This window comes from Condylura cristata, unplaced genomic scaffold (genome assembly GCF_000260355.1).
Source record: "Condylura cristata isolate star-nosed mole 26May11 unplaced genomic scaffold, ConCri1.0 scaffold00015, whole genome shotgun sequence".
Lineage (NCBI taxonomy): Eukaryota > Metazoa > Chordata > Mammalia > Eulipotyphla > Talpidae > Condylura > Condylura cristata.
This window is the reverse complement of record NW_004567116.1, coordinates 23,668,392-23,675,862: the sequence shown is the minus strand read 5'-3', so window position 1 is coordinate 23,675,862 and position 7,471 is coordinate 23,668,392. Positions and strand designations below refer to the sequence as shown.

Here is a 7,471-nt window from a genome sequence, read left to right as displayed (position 1 = left end):
GTTTTGCATATCTTCAATACGCTTACCTGTGCCCTTTCAGAAAATCAAAAGGAAAGAAATAAACCACACATTTTACAGCATACAAAGGTAACTTATTTTGGTCTATATCAATTAAAAATGATAAATTTGATCAGTGTATATGGCATACATAGATACATAGAAGTAGGAAAAAGATCTTTTTTTCAAATGTGTGGTTCATAGATAAAGAAAATACTTTAGAGCATCAGCAGTTTTTTAAAATGATACTACTTATCTCTTGACTGCTACTGTACTTACTGTGCATATTTAGATAGAGCCAAGACTCGTCTATCTATGTACTTGCTTCTACATGAAAGGTGATGTTCATTTAAAATCACAAAACTTTTCTTTTTCGAAACAAGAAAAAAAATCTACGCACATTTAGTTCCCTTAAATGCTTCATGTCAGAGTGCTTTTTATATACCAATTGCATAACACTTAGGAAATGGAATTTCAATGCTTTGGAGAGAATAGATAGAGAATAAGGGAGGAGAAGATATAAAAAAGAGGAACTTTTACCGATTTCCAATGGTAGTATGATCTGTACAATTGCTTTAAAATCAATGTGGTATTACTTCATAATAATGAAAAATGTGTTTCCCATATGATACAGTCATTCTACTCCTGCTTAAATGATCAACTGAAATTCTTGTTTATGGGCAAAAAAAAATGTACTTTCATTATAGAAAATGTGAAAAAAATAAATCCCAACATCCATATGAAGAGGAAGATTAATGAAGTGGGATATATTCACCATGAAATATTAAATATATTGGAAAATATATTTACACTATATATTGTATATGATATATTTATAAAGTAATAGAACTCTATATACAACAATGTGGATAAATTATATACAACTATATTTAACTATATACAACAACATGGAAAATAATATTGTTTTAGGATAAAGAGAAAAAAAAATTAATTGTCTCTGGCCAAGATGCAGGGAGCTAGAATAGGGAAGTAGACTCTAGATGAGCTCAGAATGTTTTCCTAAGTTGGAGTTATACTTTATTATTCTGCTTTACATATCATACATGCTCCCTATATTCTTGTGTATGTATCAAATGTTACATTTAAAATAAGAATATGGCATTTAGGTCAAGACTCATTCTAATAGTAGTACAAGATTTCAATGTCCCAAGAAAGCTAACACAGAAGTAACTCTCAAATAAAAATGCTATCTTATAAGGGACTACCACTCATTAAAAAATAAATAAATAAAAAAAGCCCCATTCTTGAAAGAATCAGAATTTATGTAAACATTACCTGTCCTCTCATGGACGCTACTGCAGGATGCCATTTTGACATTTCCTACATAACATGGGGAATTGAAAAAAAAAAAAGAAAGAAAGAAAAAATATTATAGTAGGATACTTACCCTACTGCTTTTAAGTGTAATGTTTGTATATTATCTCAAACACAAGAGGCAGAATGAGAATATCCAGGTAAAAACAGGATGCAGGATTGAGAATGTAGTGGGGGGAAAAAAACAGATATGAACCACACTATTGGGAACAGGTACAATACTCAGGTTTATTCTGGAAGGAAAGAATGTAAAATAAATAAATACATAAATGATAGAAAACATGTTTCTGCTGGTATGACTGCTATGGTGCTATGCTACTTTTTGATTTAAGAACTGGTCTGTTCTCCAACTTCTGAAAGGTAACTCGAACCTGAGAAAGGTTTCTGCCATTTACAACACTAACAACTGGTATTGTTTTCTGAGGTATAGGAAGTTTAGCTGTTAGTTTAGTTCTTTCCTAAAACTTTAAATGTTACCTTAAATATCTCCCTCCCCTCTCACTTTGATCCATCTTACAACCCAAAAGATTTACATGTAATCTCCAGCCATCTGACTACTGAGTTTTCCCTTGAATCAAGCTCTTAGCCCTCACCTTACCTTCTAGGGCAAGTCAACAAACTTGGGTGAATAAGCCTGCTCTCTCGGAAGTGTCGTGGGATTTCCCTTTACTTGAGTGGGTACTACATTCCAGGATCTAATCTCTCTGCTGGAATTTCTCAACTCCTGGCACCAAGCTGCTCTTGAAAATGCCTGAGAGTGTGGTCCACAAGACCCAGGGGCCCAGGGGCAGGACAGGCAAAGAGGAGCAAAGGGTCTTGGACACTCACGGGGTTGACCTGGATAGCATCATCGGTGGCAGAAGTACAGTGCAGGCACATGCTGCCGAGTCTCAGGGCCCAGGGTGTCCACTACCTGAGTGTACAGCAATTGCGGGAAATTTTAGCCCTGCGCTCCCCCGCCGCAGCCCCCACAACCACTGCAAGCCCCGCCCCATCACATCACAATTCTCTTTATCTTGGTGACACGGCCCCGCCCTTTCGCTTCCTAGTCATCCAATCCCCGTGCAGAGAAATTGAGGTTGCCAGATATGTGGGGAGTATCTGTGAAATTAAGAGTATCGGGCAACCATAACTCCCCATCATTTCAGCTCTCTTGCTTGACCACAACACACCGATATTCTGCCATGTATAGCCATCCTCTTTATTCTTGCTCCATGGACCTTTGTTCACATCTTAAAATATGAATATAGGTTACTTGGACCCTCATGTCATGACATTAGGGTTGGTCTGGCCACTGTTCTTCTGTTACAACTTCCAGTTGTATCCAACTATTTGCCTTCTGTCAGTGGTAATTGGAATGAAGGGGTGCAGGGAACAAATTTGAACACTGCTACAAGTTCATAATCTCCAACACTAAATTGTGTCCCCGCCAATATATGACACTTCTTTTATATTTCACTAACTCATTTTGTTGTTGTATTCTGTAGCATTCCCTTTAACTCCTTTCAGTTAAAATCCTTGAGCCTTCCATCACCCAGTCACTTTGAGCACAAGTAGGACAGATCTTGTGTCACACACTGATAATGTTATAATGGCTAACACATAGCACAGTGCTTATGCTCAGCACTGATGCGTGATTTTTTATACAGTAACTCATCAGGTTCTTGCAACAACCTAAGCTGTTGAGTGATTAAGTGGCATGTTGAATAATCCAAGGTAAACAATTAGAGGTTGATTTGGGAATTAAGTCTGTCTCCAGAGCCTGTGTTTTTAATTGCTGTACTTTGCAGACAATTTCTTTTAAAAATCCTGACTGGAGTCAGCTCAATTACCTGCCATCTATAGGTCCATAACCTTCCAGTATCCACACTGCCTTCTTCCTTTCAATCTTGTAGAAAAAAAAAAAAAAAAGGTTACCCCACCTCTCTTGCTGAACAAATCTTTTCATGTATTTCCATGCCATTTTCCTTCTAGAAGCCTCCTCAAGATCTTGCTCTATAGATTATTTTCTTCTTATTAACTTCTAAATCATCTTTTTCCTATAAACATTTAAGGGCTAATTTTCAAATCTTCTACTCTTCAAATTAATAAACCAAAGCCATTGAATGACAAATAATCATAACTATGGTTCATTCCATTTTGGATAACAGTCGTTTCTTTACATCCAGTGTACTACTGTTTGGCTCATAGCACCCTGCTTCATGCTTCCTACCCCTATGGTGCTTGATCCAAAACACTCATAAATGATCTTCGTGTTGAAGTTATTTTTCACTTTTTGCTACATGGTTTTTGTGTGTCGTTAAAAACTGGAGTTAGGCTTAGAAAAAAAAATAATCTACCTCTCTATAGTGGGCTAGATTAACCACTTATATGAATCTCTTCTTTCTGGAAAGAATATGACTTCGAAAAAAAAATGTAATCTTGCTTCATTGCTGAGGATCAAGAGACATTTTAGGAGGGAACACTTTCTGGCAGGGATTGATGTGATAAAGAATAAAACCAATTCTAAGTGCGTAAAAATAATTTGGAAACTGAAAACAACTGCTGATGGAGACAACTGCTACAAGAGGTGAAGTGTATTTGTCCACACGACACTAAAACAGTTAAGCCTAATTCTCTACCTGCTTCCAGGGCTCTCTCCATTGCCCCCTATTGGCTAAAGTTAGGAACTCCAGCTGGCTATATTTCTAGAGATATAAAGTAAGCGGAATTTCAGTCTTAATTTTACAGAGCAGAATATAGATGAGTGGGTTTAGAACGAAAACAGGTTAATAAGTAGCCCAATAACTATCCTGCCCTAAAATCAATCGCAGTGCTTTAACTATTATGTGTTTGAAAATGGTTTCAAATTTCCCCACGCTCCAGGTTGATAACTGTAAAACACTCTCTAGTCAAGCAATCTCTTGCTCTCAGCACAAATCTCCAAAATGTGATAGAATCAATAGTGAAGGGGGACAAGAGCAGTAATTCTCCAAATCTGCACAGTATATTTGCATAACATTGTCTTTGCAAGCCAAATAGCAAAGACAATTTAACTGTGAAATGATTTATGTAACCCCCGTAACATTAGATGCATAGAGAATGATATTCATGCTTCATCATGTCCGACTGGTTCAGAGTACCAATTCTGAAATTATACTTCAGAAAATACCAATATTCCAAAATAATTGCACTTTTCTATGAAGTATGAAACAATAAGCCTCCTCCCCCCCACCTTTAGGTACTAAAATTCCAAATATCTGGTTAAACAAATTTATTTATCTTGGTTAAACCTTCTACATTAAGCACAGTTAAGTGATTATTTTTGCTGTAGGACTACTGAGACACTGTAAATGCAGTTTCCCAAAAGGGCATAGATTTTACAGTTTTTCTCCAATTATTTTTGTTATGAAGCCTCTTTAGGGCAGGTCTCCTGTAATCTTTCAGTTATATCTAGAGAATTTTAGATTAATAATCATATAGTAGTTATTTCTGACTGCTTAAATATTATTTAATATTAATTTAACCAGGTCTTCTATAAACTGCATCAACAATTCTCAATGTAAATGTTTCAGTCAAAATTATCCCACATCCAAGTATCTGTCTCACTTGCTGTCTATGCAACAGCTACTAATTTTTGTTTTACATCTCAAGTGGCTGTTTCATAATGCAAATATGATTAGCCTTTTGGGGAATTTCCACACTGCAGCTGGTGTTTTTATTCCCTTTATTTGGGTGCTTGATACATATACAATGATAGAATCAGAGTACTATTGCATTTATCAATACTGTATCTATGTCCAGGATAAGAGTTATTCGCTATAATTTTCTTGAAGCATTCAGTATTTGAATTTTGCTTTGCAGATGATGTGACTTGAGATTTGTATATGTGCAAGATTATTTTATTTAATTCCCTGTATTTAGAGAGTTGTTAATTTAGCAACTGAATTTATAAATACATGGGAATCTTTTTTTTTAAATAAAGATTTATTTATTTATGCATACAGAACTGGGGTACAGGCCAGGGGTGCAGGGGCGGGTGAGAAGATTCACCATCAACTGTGAGGCGGGAATCGAACTTGTGCTGCACTGGCTTTAGCTTCTTAGTGCTGTGCTTTAACCCGCTGTGTACCAGGGAGGGCCCTGAAATCTTTTATTCACATTTAAGAAAAAAACGCATGCCCAAGAGGAGCAGAGTCAAGACATGACAGATAACTCCCTGCCGGCAAGCCTTTCCTTTAAGGACAACTGCAAAACAACCATCACCCACAGGTCACTGCCAGTGTGATTTGAGCAACCATCCCACGGATGAGTGTTCTTTTATTCACCAACATTTGGAGCAGAGAGCCCTGGCTCTCCAGGCAGCCATTTCCTCAGACAAAGCTTATTTGAAAAATCGGTGTTTCTTTACAGTCCCTTTGTTTAAAGGTGCACTTCCCAGTAAACTATTGAGGAGAGAATTGGCTCCGATGCACATACATTGGCACTGGGGACGTCCCTCCGCGGCCAGTGTGAAATAATAGTGAATTTAGACTGAGCCCTAGACAAATGGATCAGCTCCTGAGCACTGATCTGGTCATAGCTGGAGTCCTACGGGTGCACCATCCCCTCTACTCTTCAAGGAGAGAGTTCTCTGGAGGCTGGAGAGAAATCTGCTGTGATTCTGGAGTTCCCCCAATAGTAATGTGGGGACCCACCTCTGGAACTGAATGCAGCCAGGTCAGATGGGTAGAGATGGAAGCAGCAGGTATTACCACCCTGCTGAGCCCTTTCCCCATCCAAGGCTGTGAACACTTGAAGCTCGCAGGCACCCTCTCCCCGAAGTCCTCTCTCCAACCGACTTGGTGCATAAAGAGGAGCCCCAAACTAAAATCACCCCATCACCTAATGGGGACGGGAGGGGGGGATGAACAATACTCAGGTGAAAGAAGAGGCAACACAAAGAAAATAACATTAAAAAAAACAAACAAAAAACGAACAGATCTGAATCTAAGCTTTATGATTCAGAATTGGAGGGTGAGTAGACAGTTCAGAAGAGTCATTATGAAGAATTTCAACAAGTTTGAGACTCTCAGTTGGACAGCTTCAGAACACCAGAAAAGATGCCCTGGGACAAAATGAATCCCTAGAGAAGAAACGGAAGCTTACTTTAAAAACCCACGTTTTTTTAATGCCCCCTTTTGTTTCAAAATGCATATCCCAGGGGACTGGGATATTAAGTGAGCAGTTACTGGTGATGTTAAGTGAGCAGTTACTGTATTTGGAAGTTATGAAAATCACTCTAAATAAGGTTTACAATGATCACATTAAAGACTAACAACATCAACAACAAAATGGCAGCTTTGGTGATCCTTAATACACAACTAAAGGTAAAGGGAAAGAACAAACAACTTACACGAATGAGTACTTAGCTTAGCAAAAAAGCTGGAATTTTCAAAACACTGTATTTTGAGGTGCTAGGGTGGGAGCGAAATGAAAAGTCTAAAAACTGCTCAAATATAACTGGTGGCAATTAAGACAATGATGCTGAAAATGCAGTGATGAGGTAGAATAAAACTTGTGAGTACTGAAAGCAGCATTATTTCTAAAATAATATGTTATTTATCAAATGGTTTTAATTGAATGTGTAACAAGATTAATAACATATGTCTTGCAAATAGATAATTGGCTATTTTAATCTATTTTTGTCTTTTGTTCATGCATTTTAAATTTTTTATATTTTTACATAATTCTTCATTTTGTGCATTTTTTCATCTCAGTTGTAATTCCCACGGGCTTCCCACCACTAATTCATCCATATTTTAGCTACAGCTCTAGAGGTATAAATAGTCAAGTTGGGCCTTTCCTGGTGGCGCAGCGGGTTAAAACGCAGCACTGCAAGCAAGCCACAGCCACTTCAGTGCGAGTTCCATCCCTGGCACCAGGCGACCACCTAAATAAATTCTTTCGCTTTTATTTGGAATATTTTAACTATATCCTGTATAACAATTAAAATGGTTGGACAAAATTGTGAACAGGTCTCCTTACAGGAAAGAACCCAGTCATACAGTGACAGCAAGAATACAATGCGTGAATTAGTATAATTAGTATAATTCTTAGAATCTGGAGGTCTGGGTATATTAGTATAATTAGTATAATTCTTAGAATCTGGAGGTCTGGG

General features: G+C 37.5%; 1 long non-coding RNA gene across 1 annotated transcript; it reads right to left on the bottom strand.

Moving 5' to 3' along the window:
• Positions 1-3,214, bottom strand: LOC105853667. Its single transcript, XR_001145457.1, has 4 exons — positions 3,165-3,214; positions 2,161-2,245; positions 1,294-1,338; positions 1-33 (listed from the first exon to the last, which is right to left on the bottom strand). It is a non-coding gene; the product is annotated as an uncharacterized LOC105853667 (long non-coding RNA).
• Between the last annotated feature and the right edge of the window lie 4,257 nt (positions 3,215-7,471).